We start from the raw sequence: 14,595 nt of genomic DNA, 5'->3' as shown, positions 1-14,595 counted from the left end.
GGTGCAAATAGGTATGTGTTGACTATATGATGAACAGCCTCTCCCCAGTCACCTTAATGCACCTGCCAAGTGCAACTCAGCTATAAATAGTGTTCACCCATCTTCAGCCCACACTGTGTTATACAGTTTCGCCTACTTATACCGATCCAAGATATAGTGATCTATCAGTTATATTGACCACATATTGGTGCACTTTCAATTTTCCTATGCTGCCTACGAAGCTCAGTTTAGTTATACCGAATATTTTTTTAATGCCTCCTACTTTTACAACAAAGGGCACATGGCATCGCACACCAGCGTGTTCATTGTTTAACCTGGTGTGGGCTGCCATATGTCCTAATGACTTACCAACTAGCGAACATCCGAAACAGTCACGATAAAAATATGGCACGGCGTGTTCAAAGTGAAAAAAAAAAACTTAAAGAGGCCTTCAAAGCACGTGAGAGGCGCGCGCTTATGTGGGACCCGCTGCAGTTTACTTGCGACGAAAATATCGCAGTCCACCCCATGCACTGCACCCAGCTTTCTGAAGCTATAAGCAAGAACACTCATTTTCTAGAAGTTTCCTCACTGACAGGACGGCAGTGAGAAAAAAAGAAAAGAAATAGGAGGCAGCATGAAGACTTGTGGTCAGCTTCCGCATGGTAAACTTCTGATGCCGTTCTCCGCATCTACTACTGCGAACAATAAACCAAACCTTGCTTTTAAACACAAGGAGCATCCAAACACACAAGGCGAGAAGGAACAAAGCCAAGTACAACGAACTCAAGTCAACCACGTCACGGACATTGCCCGATTTGATACTCAGAAAGTAAGAAATAAAAAGACATATAGCTGAAAGAAAAGTAGTTCACAGTGGTATCGGATTCCTTTATTTGTAAAGACTTGTGAAAGCTAACAAATGCGAACATTCACACCAAACTCGCTTCGTTCAACCAGATCTTAGGATGCCCGGCAACCACTACGAGCTTGCATGTTCCTTGAAACCAAAACTAGAACAGAGTTTCCAGGGCCTGATGATAGTAATTACACTCTTAAAAATGGGTACATAGAGAATTCCAGATATATCAAACTCTGATATATCAAATTATTGGCTATGTCAAACAGTTGAATTCTCTGAAACAGCTCATGCAACAATATAGGGCTGATGCACACGTTTATCGAACCTCTGCACAGTGAAACAGCCGATATATCAAACACTGTACCACGCTAAAGCCCACAAAGTGCATATTTCCTAATATAAATGACTATTTTTCAATCGCGTTCCAACTAGTTCCGATCCCTTTCTTTTTTCCTCAGCTTATATGGCGAAAAGGCTTGAAATGTGCGCTGCAAATATTGAGCTGCTTGCGTTCTTAACGTGGCTTTGGAATTTGTTGTTGTTGCTAAAACAATGCACAATAAACACTCAATTACCTCTGTGAAGACGTTTCACTTTCGTGTTATACCGATTGCTATATAGAGGGATCAGCCACCTTTCTCTCTCTCTCTCTTTAATGCAGACAACCGTGTTGTTACTACTCTGGAGATGCCAGACTAAGTGCTGATGGAAACTCTCCAACACCACGATGACAACGATGGATCATAGGAGGTCAATTCATCACACACCTTGCAGTCTTGCGCTGCGAGTTCGCAGGACTGTAGCCTTCACGTTTAGGCGATTGACTCTGGTAACACGACGGCGCATTGAATGCATTATAATGAAAGTGATAGCAAGAAATTGTAATGATGTATGGAATAAAGCTGGCAGCCAACTCTTTTGGATCCGATATTGCAGAACCCCTACAAAACGGTGTAAGCAAATATGATCGCTCCAGAGAGGATTGCTTTTTTAACACCGTCTCTTCGCGTTTTAACACCGTCTCTTCTTCGTGCTATCTCGCAAAGAGATAGCACGCACCCTAGCGATTGCGACCACGCCCTTAGAATCAAATGTCGGTGTTGCACTCTAGCCCAACTTAGCCTACTTAGTCTACCTCGTCATTTGAATTAGTGCTACAGTCAAACTCCGCTACAACGAACGCCGCTTCAACGAAAACTTCACGGTTTCCTGTCAGCAGTCCATAGGAGTCAATGCATAAATATTGTCGCCACAACGAAATATTTTTGTTCTGCTGTCCTGCTTCAATGAAATTTCACGATGCAATGCCAGGCTCAGATATTTATTGCTATACAGGAAACCCAATCTTTAACACTGTGATGCATTTTGAGAAACTGAAAATACGTCAACGAAGTCTAAAACACGCGTTGGCACTACCAGAAACTGCCGCTACTGAGCATGGGCACTGCTCGATAGCGATGGCAATGAGACTGCCCTGCTACATTCAGGATGGCCATGCTTTTACCACTGGCTTGCTTTCGAGCCACAGACGATCCGAAGCCAAAGCTCAGTCGCTCTGTTCATGGTTTTCCTACAACCGCGGTGCGATGCCTTTTCCGATTCCAATGCTTATCATTTTATTCGTGCTTGGCCAGTCTGGTACCTAATCAGAGCTGCTGTTCGTTTGCATTATCAACCAAATCAGCTAGCTGTGAATGATGGATGATAAGAATGGTATAGAATAAGGCAGAAGTCACCGCTCCACGATACCCTGCCTCCATCTCGACGTTGTCGGATACACATGACGGCGGACGGCTGCTGGTGTTAACGTGCTAATGCAACTGTTTTGTATGTTTACGAAAGCGGTTGTAGGCGTTGTTTCAGCGTCGTTTTCCCCATGGCCTCGCTATGCATGACAGTAAATTGCATCATGACGCCGCTGGGAAAGAATAGGAAGCAGCAGATACTTTTTTATTTTAAAAATAAACGTGCCTTTGTTTTGCTAGCTCAGATCAGCTATATTTTTTCAACTTCACTACAATGAAATTCTCCCTTCAACGAAATATTTCCCGCGCCCCGTGAGTTTCGTTGTAGCAAGGTTCGACTGTAGAACAATCTTCTTCAACTCCATGTGGTGGTGGTGTACTGTGGTGGTCGTGTAATTTCTATACTGTCGCGAGAACTGATGTAGAGCTCCGCGAGGACAGCGAGAGCTTCGGTGGCCTCCTCCACAGTGCGATGTCGTGTCGGCTCATCTTGAGTCTCATCACCGGAACAGTGAGTCTGATTCTCTTTAAGCACTTCCAATAATTTGTGATAATCAGTCAGTAAACCACCAACAGCCACACCGTCCTCAACGCGCACAAACACAGCCTCGGAATGTAACGACGGCTTCTATGTCAAAGCGCCACCTTGCCCAACAGACTACTCTTTTGATGTACCCGAGCTTGCCACACTATGCGTGAAGTCACTATGCAAACAAATAAGCAGCGTAGGCGTCGCGGGCAATCGGGGTAGCGGCGTCTCCGCGAACTCTCCTGTGCGGCGCATTTCACAGACTATGGATGCACCAGCCGCCCAAACGCTTCCGTCGGGTGGCGACTAGCACCACCTGGCCACTTTCCCCCTCATTCACTATCATCATGATCATATTCTGCTGCTGTTCATTCGGTTTCTCCAAATCTTCGGTTCCGCCGCCGTAACACACGACGGAGCCGGGACTTCATGCTTTCCGAAACCGGAATCAGTCACCGAAAGCATAAAGCCCCGATAGCCCTCTTTGGAATCATACGAGTTAACCGGTGCGAGTCTAAATCCCTCCGAATTAACGAGCAATCGACACCGTTGAAATATACACAGTTTTGCCGGGACCATGCCGCGTGTCTGAGTTAACCGAACTTTCGAGTTACCGAGATCTGGATAAATGAGCTTTTACTGAATAGCGTCGATAGAGTGGCTCCATGCACGGGCGGCTCAACATGGCATGTACGATTGGCACCAAAGGCAAATGTTGTTGAGGTTTCTTGCTGAAAAAGCGGTCCAGAAACCTCGCAGTGCTACTTTTGTGCCATGGAACTGCTTATTTTGAAATAAAATCACCGTTTTAGTGGTCTGCATCGCATTTGCACACTGCAAATCGCCCGCCTGAAAGTCGTCTGTCAAACGCCACTGTTGCTGTGCACAACGTTGCCCGGCTTTACTGCACCGCTGCCTACACTAGCAGGAGCAGAGCGAAAGTAGCGGGAATCACAACAGCAACAGCCATTGAACAATTTTCAGTCATCTCGAAGGCCATGGTTCTGCTTGCTTAGTTCAATGAACGTGTTTTCTGAGCGCTCCCAATCGACTGCACAGATAAGTGTTTTTGCATGTTTTGAGCTTGTCTTAATAATTATAAGGCAGCAGTTGAAATCTTCGTAGCACTTGTTTAATGGTACGGCTTTTACGGGGGCAAGTCACCAGGTATTTATTAGTATTGCGTGTGTGTGTTTGAATTTTTTGTTGTTTTTTTTTCTTTTGCCACCCCGTGGGGGAGGTGCGCGTACATTGAACACGCAAATTTTTGTATTAGAGCTTAGACTTTCTTTTTTTTCGTAGTGCAGGGCTCGAGTTTAGTAATTATCGAGTATAGGGACAATTGGTGTCAGAAAGACATGGTTAAAAAGACTGTAGAGTGTTCAGGATATGGAGTGGGTTTGAAAGTGGACCCAAGTGTAGAAGCGGATAGAGAAGAGGCTGACGCGAAGTGTAGGCAATGTGAGGTCGAGGAAGAAATGAAGAAAATGATGGTTGCCCAGAGTGAACTGCTGATGAGAATCACCGAGCTCGAGACTGCATTGGCGACAGAGCAAGAGAAAACGGGGGCAATGGGAGAAAGACTGAAGTCCGCCGAGGAAGCACTAGCGAAGCTGAACAAAGGAGCGGCCTACGGAGAGAACAGTAGAGAACCGGCAACCAGAATGGCGGAGAAGGAAGAGCAAGCAAGTTTGGAAAAAACAGGTTCAGCCGGATCAATTGTCGCAAGGCCCAGCTTCAGCGAGGTAGTGGTGGGGCTGGGAGTGGACAAAGCAGCCGGCGTCACAGGTGCAAGTAGCCCCCAGGTGCAAGACGCTCCAGCTGAAAAGTCACAGCGTGTGATAATCGCCAAGGACTCGAATTTAAATCGATGCAAGGAAGCCATCAATGAGAGGGTAAGAGGTGACAAGAGGGTTGCAGTAGGGGCGTTCCCAGGACGCAAGCTGAAAGCAGTCGTGAGGCAAGCGAGCGCAAAACTCAAAACTACAGCTGATAGACGAAACCTCGTGATAATTTCAGGTGATTTAAACGATGTCTTAAATGAAGATACAGCAGAACTAGCAACCACACTGGCGAAAGGCGTCGATGACATGTGCGCCACTTCTCCTCAGGTACAGGTAGAGATATGTGTTGTGTTCATATCGCGATAGGCTACACCTGTCGTAGTTGTCAAGTTGCGGTGATAAGTGAATGATCGCCACTGCGCATGTGTAACCTGGAGCTACTTGTATATAGGGGCGTGTGCCCTATGTTACGGTGTTCGTTGTGCTGTTGTGAGGCTGCCCTTTGGCATGCCTGAATAAAGGATTCGAAAAGCATGCCCTGGCTCTGAAGTTACAACATGATTGGCGACGAGGATGGGATCCAGACAGCAGGAAAAACAGCAGCTGTTCGGGGTGGTGCCATGCTCGGAAAGCTTCCAGAGTTCGATCCGGACGGTGACAACTGCGATGTTTTCTTCGAGCGATTTGAGTGTTTTGCAGCTGCTAACGACATCGCAGAGGATAAGAAGTTGCAAGTGCTATTGACGTCCATCGGGGAGAAGGCATACGTCACGCTGAGGAGCCTTCTTCTGCCGAAAACGCCTACCCAGGAGACGTATGACGTGGTCATCGCAACGCTGAAAAAGCACTATACCCCAAAGTGCTCCGTGGTTACGGAAAGATACCGTTTTAACCAACGCAATCAAGAACCGCACGAAAGCATCAGCGACTTCATAGTAGGACTCAAGAAACTGGCTGCAACATGTGAGTTCGGCACATTTCTTGAGCAAGCCCTGCGAGATCGTCTCATCGCGGGATTGTGTTCCGACAGCATACGGTGCAGGCTTCTGGCGACACCTGATGCAGAATTAACCTGGGAGCGCACCTGCAGCATTGTAGCAGCCATGGAATCTGCTACTAGAGGCACTCGGGAAATGGTGGCGACCCTCGCAACAGGGACCCCCGTCGACAGCGACGTTCACTGGAACAAGGAAACGGCAGCTGGACAACGGCCAGCACCCGCTGGGGACTACGCACGGAGTTTCATGCCGAAAACCACTCCAGCTGCAGGTACACAAGAGACTAAGGGGTGTCATCGTTGCGGTGGGCGGCACTCTCCTGTAAGTTGTCCGTTCATGAACAGCCGTTGTTTTAAATGTAACAAGAAAGGCCATGTAGCCAAAATGTGTAAAACTAGGGCGCCTATTCATTGCCTGGCTAATGATGCAACGCGTGATGAGTTGTTGACACTGTGTCACACAGACCGTAGGTCGGGCACGCCTGCCATTGTGGTGCCGTTGCTGATAAACGGAAAAAAGATTTCGATGGAGCTAGATACAGGCGCAGCCGTATCGGTAATGTGTGAAACAGAATGTTTAAAACATTTTCCCGATGCAAGTTTCAGGGAAACAGATGTTAGGCTAGTCACCTACAATGGCACGCCTGTCACGGTCAAAGGTATTATGGATGTTGATGTAGAGTACCAGAGCCAACACGTTCGCTTGCCACTAGTGATTGCTAAGGATAGCACAGGGGCTAGAATGCCAACATTATTAGGGCGGGAGTGGCTAACGAAAATAAAACTCGACTGGCTGAATGTGGTACGGGTGCAGAACGTACGGGAAGAAGCACAGATAACTGATAAGTACCGCGAGGTATTTCAACCAGGATACGGGGCCATTAAAGGGTTTCACGCTAGTATTGTGCTTAAGAAAGGCGCTACTCCTGTTTTTTGTAAAGCGAGACCAGTGCCATACGCGTTACGCGAGCAGGTAGAACAAGAGCTGCTTAATATGGAGAAGGCAGGCATTGTGTACCGCGTGAGGCACAGTGCTTGGGCCACCCCACTGGTGGTTGTGCCGAAAAAGAATAATGGCATTCGACTGTGCGCGGATTACCGGGTCACCGTCAATCCTTTCGTGGTAGTTGACCATTACCCTCTACCGCTGCCTGAAGATATATTCACCACGTTGCAAGGTGGAGCTGTGTTTTCAGTTCTCGACCTGAGTAAGGCGTATCTGCAACTGGAATTAGATGAGCACGCTCAGGAACTGCTCACCATTAACACGCATATGGGCCTTTTCCGGTACAGGCGCCTACCCTATGGTGTAGCCTGTGCACCAGCCGCATTTCAGGCGGTAATGGACCAAGTCCTGAGGGGCTTGCAAGGCACGGCTTGCTATCTTGACGATGTCATCGTAGCGGGAGTTAGCTACGAGCAGTGTCGTGAAAGAGTGGAACAAGTACTCATGCGCCTAAGCGAATACGGTATCAAGGTCAACGCGGAAAAGTGCAGCTTGTTTAAAAAAAGAGTAACCTACTTGGGGCACGAAGTTGATGGCAATGGGTTGCACCCTACCAGTGACAAAGTAAGGGCGATAAAGAATGCACCCAAGCCAGACAATGTCACGCAACTAAAGGCATTTTTGGGACTGGTAAATTTTTACGCAAAATTTTTACCAAATGTAGCTACAGTCCTGGAGCCTCTTCATGGCTTGCTGCGCAAGGAAACCAAGTGGCACTGGTCCCGACTATGTGACGACGCGTTCAACAAGTGTAAAACGTTGTTGACGGATGAAAGTGTGTTGGAAATATATGATGTGGCAAAAGAAATTCAGCTTACGTGTGACGCTTCAGAGTATGGCCTAGGAGCCGTACTATCGCATGTCGTGAACGGCCAAGAGAAGCCTATCGCTTTCGCCTCAAGATCGCTGTCAGTGTCCGAGCGGAACTACGGACAAATAGAGAAAGAGGCACTGAGCATAGTATTTGGAGTAAGAAAATTCCACAAGTATCTATATGGCAGGGCATTCAACGTTTTAACGGATCACCAACCACTGACGGCTCTTTTCGACCCAAACCGACATTGCGGTGCCGTGGCAATTGCCAGGGTACACAGATGGCTGACATTTCTAGCAGACTATCGGTACAAAATTACGCATAAGCCGGGCTCCGCCATATCGCATGCTGATGCTTTGTCACGGCTACCGTTGTCGGAGGGGGGGCATGACGAGGACACAATTTGCTACTTTTCCACGTTGTCAGATTTGCCGCTGACCGCGAAAGACATTGAGCGTGCAACAGGGTGTGACAGTTTGCTGCGAGTTGTGCGAAATAGGATATGGCAAGGTTGGCCAAAGACTGTCAGTGCGGAACTGCAACCGTTTTGGGTTCGCCGATTTGAGCTCACGGTGGACGAGGGCTGTATTGTTTGGAATAACAGGGTTGTTGTTCCTGAAAGCTTGAAGACTGTAGTACTAGCACTCTTGCACGAACAGCATCTCGGGATCTCAAAAATGAAGGCTGTTGCACGGTCAATGGTCTGGTGGCCGGGTATCGACGATGCCCTTGAACAGGCGGTGCGCAAATGTAGTATCTGTCAGGCAGTACTTCCTGCAGCGCAGCCAGTTCCTTTGTTTCCATGGAAAGTGTGTGAACACCCGTGGCAACGAGTCCACTTGGATTTTGCGGAAAAAGAATCGCAAATCTTTCTTATTGCAGTAGATGCTTTTTCCAAATGGATAGAGGTTAAGTGTATGCAGTCGACCACGGCTGCGAAAACAGTCGAGGCTGTGCGTTCCTGGTTTGCGTCTCACGGGTTACCTGTGGAAGTGGTTACTGATAACGGGCCTCAGTTCCGCGCAGCGGAATTTCTAACTTTCCTGAAAGCGAATGGCGTGAAACATACGCTCACCCCACCGTATCATCCGCAATCTAATGGAGCGGCCGAGCGAGCGGTGCAAACAACTAAGAAGGCTCTCCTGAAGCAGTTAATGGATGACGAAAGGACAGGTACAAACAGGTCACTACAACATCGCCTAGATAATTTCTTGTTCTCGTACCGCGCAACCCCGCACACTTTCACTGGGAAATCACCAGCAGAATTGTTTCTGCGACGGAAACTGAGGACCCGCTTATCATTGCTACGACCAGATGTGAACGGTGTGTTGACTGACCAAGCAGAGGAAGTGAAAACATCCGCTGACAAGCGGCGCGCAGTGTTTCGTTCTTTTGCGATGAATGAGTGCGTACTGGTACGATCAGTGCGTGGAGAGACTGTGAAGTGGTTACCGGGTAGAGTGTTGCAGGTAAAATCAATATGCACATACTTAGTGTTGGTGGGAAATCGTGTGCGATATGTGCATGCCGATCATTTGCGCCACTCCTGTCTGGAACGGGAGAAAGAGCCAGCTGTGGACGACGAGTTCGAGCTGCCGCATGTGCCCGAAGAACGGGACCCTACTACTTCGACGACGACGCTACCACCGATTACCCAACACCAGTCGAGCACGGAGCGTATGCCGCAGCCGGACATGACTACGCTCCGGAGAAGCACCCGACAACGCCGGGCGCCTGATCGCTGGGGCTATAGTAGCCGTACTTAAAGTTGTCAGAAAGGGAGTGTTGTGTTCATATCGCGATAGGCTACACCTGTCGTAGTTGTCAAGTTGCGGTGATAAGTGAATGATCGCCACTGCGCATGTGTAACCTGGAGCTACTTGTATATAGGGGCGTGTGCCCTATGTTACGGTGTTCGTTGTGCTGTTGTGAGGCTGCCCTTTGGCATGCCTGAATAAAGGATTCGAAAAGCATGCCCTGGCTCTGAAGTTACAACAATATGCACGATACCAGAGGTACCGGTGCGTGATAGCAACCTGCAAAGAGCGGTTGTCAACGCAAACCAAGAGATATAGCGGATGAGTCGAGAGAAAAGCTTTGAGGTGGTGGAAATGAACAGAGAGGCGCATAGGTGGGGTGGTTTTCAACGAGACAGAATTCACTTCGATGGGCGGCTAGGTCATGAGGTGGGTTGGCGACTTGCAGGACGCGCAGTAGCTTTTTTGGGGGGCAAGCGGGCCCTTCGAGGTGCAGGATAGCTAGTAACGAGGAAAACATTTAGGGAGACTCTTTGATGGGTGGTATGGACAGATACGATTCCAAAGTGGCACCAGTATCTAAGATAGAGTCCGGGGCATAAATAGACATAGCCACGAGCGCCGAGCCAATTCAGACATTGGGTATATTAACATGCTGATTGATTGATTTGTGGGGTTTAACGTCCCAAAACCACCATTTGATTATGAGAGACGCCGTAGTGGAGGGCTTCGGAAATTTTGACCACCTGGGGTTTTTTAACGTGCCCCCAAATCTGAGTACACGGGCCTACAACATTCCCGCCTCCATTGGAAATGCAGCCGCCGCAGCCGGGAATCGAACCCGCGACCTGCGGGTCAGCAGCCGAGTACCTTAGCCACTAGACCACCGCGGCGGGGCTATATTAACATGCAGGGTAGTAGGAACAGGCTGAAGTGGGAAGAGATAGAAGAACAGCTAAGGGAAGAGAGGCCGATGGTATACGGTTTTGTAGAAACACATCTCAGGGACATGGAACAACCTCCGAACAATTCGGACTACACGTGGGAATATTGTAATAGAACAGAAGGCAGCAGAAAGGGGGGTGGTATTGGGGCAGTCATTCATAAAAGTACCGACAGGCAAAGGGTCAAGCAGGAGTGCAAGGAACATTTATGGCTAAAAGGAAAAGTGGCAGGTCAAATGACACTCCTTAATTTCGTGTACTTGTGGACGGGAGCAAAGGCCAGAAAGGAAAACCAGGCAATGGTTTGAGTGTATATCAAAGGACATTCAAGAGTTAGGAAGAGAGTGCGAGATAATCATACTAGAAAACATGAATGCGCACATACAAGATATAGGTGGGTATACTGACTCGACAGGCAAAATGATCATGGATATGTGTGAAAGGCTTGATTGGATCATTTGGAACAGTACCGAGAAGTGTGAAGGGCAAATAACATGGGAGGTAGGAAGGCTGCATTCGACGATAGATTATGCACTGATGTCACATAGGATGTATGATAAGCTCAGGGGAATGCACATAGATGAAGGTGGCTCCAGAAGTCTGGGTAGTGATCACAAACGTATCAAGCTAAGTTTTGGAAGAGCAGTGAAAGTGGGAAGGAGACAAGATGAGCAACTACAAGAAAATTTTTATCCTGAAAGGCGAATTGAAATAGCCACTAAACAAATTGACAAAGTAATCACAGAGGATAATAAAACAGCGTGGACATACACAAATCTAATTAGACTGAGCTAGAGATTGCTAAGATGCGTGACAAGTCACCCCAGCAAAGAAGACACAAACCCAAAAGCTGGTGAGATGAGTAAGTTAAGAGAGCCGTAGCAAAACGTCAGGAAGCCTCTATGGAACACAGACATGTTAAGAAGCGGGGTGAACCGACAAATGATGTTGAAAGAAAATAGGAAACCTTTCTAAGCTGTAGAAGGGATGCATCCCTTCTGATCAATGAAAAGATTAGAAGAAAGGGAGCTCAGTGGCTGGCAGAAGTACATAAAAAAGATAGAAAGGCAGCTGCGAAATTTTGGAATCATCTAAACTCTCTAAGAAATGAGACGAGCCTAGAGCAGAGGCTTATAACTACAGCCCAAGGTGCTAGGCTAGAAGGGGACGAAGCTATTGAATATATAAGAACAAGAGTGACAGAAAAATTTCAACAAAGAAGTGCTTTATGCACCACAATAGACAAGGATCAATCAAGTGGTGCAATGGCTCAATTTTCACAATGAGAGTGGGAAAGGGGGGAGAAAAGGGTTCCTAGTAGTACATCAACAGGCCCAGATGGCATTCCAATTATGCTGATAAAGACATTAGGTCCGAAGTCTAAGCAGGCTTTGATAGAGACAGTGAGCAAACTAATAATTGATGGTGAAGTTCCCGATGGATGGAAACTTAGCAGGATGAGCATGATCTATAAAGGAAAGGGGGAAAAAGCTGACAAAAACAACTACCGTCCTATAACAGTGACATCAGTGGTCTACACGATGGCGATGCTGATTATAAAGGAAAGACTGCAGGCATTGATAGAGGATGAGAAGGTGCTGGGGGAACTGCAGAATGGGTTTCGGAAACACAGGAGATTGGAAGACAATCTGTTCTCACTGACGCAGTGCATTGAAATAGCAGAAAAAGAACACAGGCCCCTGTGACTAGCATTTTTGGATATCAAGGGAGCGTACGATAGTGTGGTTCAAGAGGAATTGTGGGGAAAACTGGACACACTAGGCGTGGAACATGTAGTCACAAATATTTTAAAGGATATCTATAAAGGTAACAAGGTAGTTATAAAGTGGAAAAGACAGGTATCCAAGCCTGCAAAGGTACAACGGGGGCTTAGGCAGGGGTGTCCCCTGTCACCCTTATTATTCATGTTGTACCTACAAGGATTAGAGGTCAAATTAAAGGGCTTCAACCTCTAGGCTTCAACCTCTCTTTAGTCAAACAAGGAAAACTCATTGATCAGGCACTACCAGCATTAATGTACACAGATGATATAGTGCTAATGGCCGACAACGAGAAAGATTTGCAGAGATTGATGGACATCTGCGGTAATGAGGGAGATAGGTTAGATTTTAGATTCAGAAAGGAAAAATCAGCAGTCATGATTTTCAATGATAATGAAGGTAGTGAGCTTAGAATAGAGGAGGTCATGCTAGAGATAACAGATAAATACAAATATCTGGGCGTATGGATAAGCAATGGGACCAAGTACCTAAGGGAACATGAAATATACGTGACGACTAAAGGTAACAGGAATGCCGCAGTGATGAAAAATGGGGCACTGTGAAATTACAATAGGTATGATGTTGTGAGAGGAATATGGAAAGGCGTCATGGTTCCTGGGCTCACGTTCGGCAATGCAGTCTTGTGCATGAGATCAGAAGTTCAAGCAAGATTAGAAATTAAGCAACGTGGAATAGGTAGGCTTGCTTTAGGAGCTCTCGGGAATACACCAAATCAGGGAGTACAAGGTGATTTGGGATGGACATCATGTGAGGGCAGGGAAGCTAGCAGCAAGATAAAATTTGAGAAGCGATTGAGAGAAATGGGGGAGGAGCGTTGGGCTAGGAAGGTTTTCAGCTACTTGTACATGAAGAATGTCTATACAAAATAGAGGAAGCGAACCAGGAAATTGACTGGTAAATACTTAGAAAACAGCAGGTGGCCAAACCAAAAAGAACTATCGGTTAAGAAGAAAGTGAAGAAAACGGAGACTGACATGTGAGAATTGGCATGATTAAGAAGTCCGCACTACAGATCTATCGAACTTTTAAGCAGGAAATTGCCAAGGAAAGGATCTATGATAATACTCGGGGTAGTTCTCTACTGACATATCGGGCCAAATACGAAGGGGTAGACACAGTATGCAGTGCGTGTGGAGAGGAAGAAGAAACTGCCGAACACTTAATAATGTTCTCTAAAGTGCTTCACCATATAGTTCAGGATGATGGCGCAGAGTTTTTCAAAGCACTGGGGTTCAGGGACAGGGAGGGCAAAATAGACTTTAAGCGGGTAGACTTAACTAGAAGGAGGTTATCTGATTGGTGGCTAAAGTCAAGGCACGAGTGAAAATAAACCCTTCACTGCAAAGTACGAATGCTCAACCTCACTATTTAAAGGGGAAAAAAAGATAAATCTAATGGTTAGTTCACTAAGTACTACAGCTAGGTGGCGTTAGCTGCCGCCGATCCAAAGGGTACAGCCACATCTATCCATCCAACCAATCGAAAACGAAATTTTCGAACCACTCGTGCCGTTCCCCATAGTAAAGCCAGGCGGTTTTTTTTTTAATGTCAAACAAAAACAGACAAGCGGCATTTTCTTACACCTCTTGATTCATGGAGGTTTTTTTTTTATTGCAGCTAGTTTGATTACTAGTGATTAATTGTAGTCTGTTGCTCTCACGTCATCGGCATCAATTCCAAAATATCCCACTCATGAGGCCCGTCGTGTGGTACATTTAGCTCGATTTCTCAGTAAGTAGAGCACTGCTGTTGATAATATTGCCATTTTAGACATTGTCATTCATTGACCTTCCACTCTGACAAATTGTTATTTGCCTTTAGTGTCCTTTTGACCACTGCCCGTCGGGAAAAGCATGGTCCTTATCGTGCTTGCTACCTCGTCCGTAAATTTTAATCCTTTTACAGTTTTACGGCGCGAGCTTTCGATTTTGCTGCCTGTGCGCTGTCTTAAGTAAGCTTGGCAGGTTTTCATCATTGATCTCCCGGCCGCAAATTCGGACTTCGTATCGCGCACGCTGTTTTGGTAAGTGCTTCAGTTCGGTCTTTTTGATGCCCGATTCTTGTCTTGGACGAGCTTCCAATAAAAACATACCGAATGGCAGGCTAGGCCTAACTGATGTTTGCGTTTTTGAGGAGGTCATGTGCCAGTTGTGGTTTGGTACGGAATCAACAAAACATTTTGTAGTGGCTGCACTTGACAGGAAGGGTTACATATCGTTAATAAAGACGAGGGTGGCACATGTAGCGCACGAATGGTGGTTCACGATTCGACTGCAACGTCTTGAAATCGGGTGCGTGCCCGTGAAATAGAATTATTGGCATGTTTCAGAGCATGAAATTGCTAACGTGACTCTACATTCTATGTAATGCGCATAA

The 14,595-nt window shown here is 46.8% G+C and overlaps 1 protein-coding gene across 1 annotated transcript in view; it reads right to left on the bottom strand.

Moving 5' to 3' along the window:
• Positions 1-14,595, bottom strand: part of LOC119178397 (uncharacterized) — a 54,433-nt gene that overhangs the window by 3,456 nt on the left and 36,382 nt on the right. The gene's annotated exons all lie outside the window — the stretch shown is intronic.

The sequence above is a fragment of the Rhipicephalus microplus genome, unplaced genomic scaffold, assembly GCF_043290135.1.
Source record: "Rhipicephalus microplus isolate Deutch F79 unplaced genomic scaffold, USDA_Rmic scaffold_18, whole genome shotgun sequence".
In the NCBI taxonomy this organism is placed as follows: Eukaryota; Metazoa; Arthropoda; class Arachnida; order Ixodida; family Ixodidae; genus Rhipicephalus; species Rhipicephalus microplus.
Note: the sequence above shows the minus strand (reverse complement) of the source record. Positions and strands in the feature narration are given on the sequence as shown.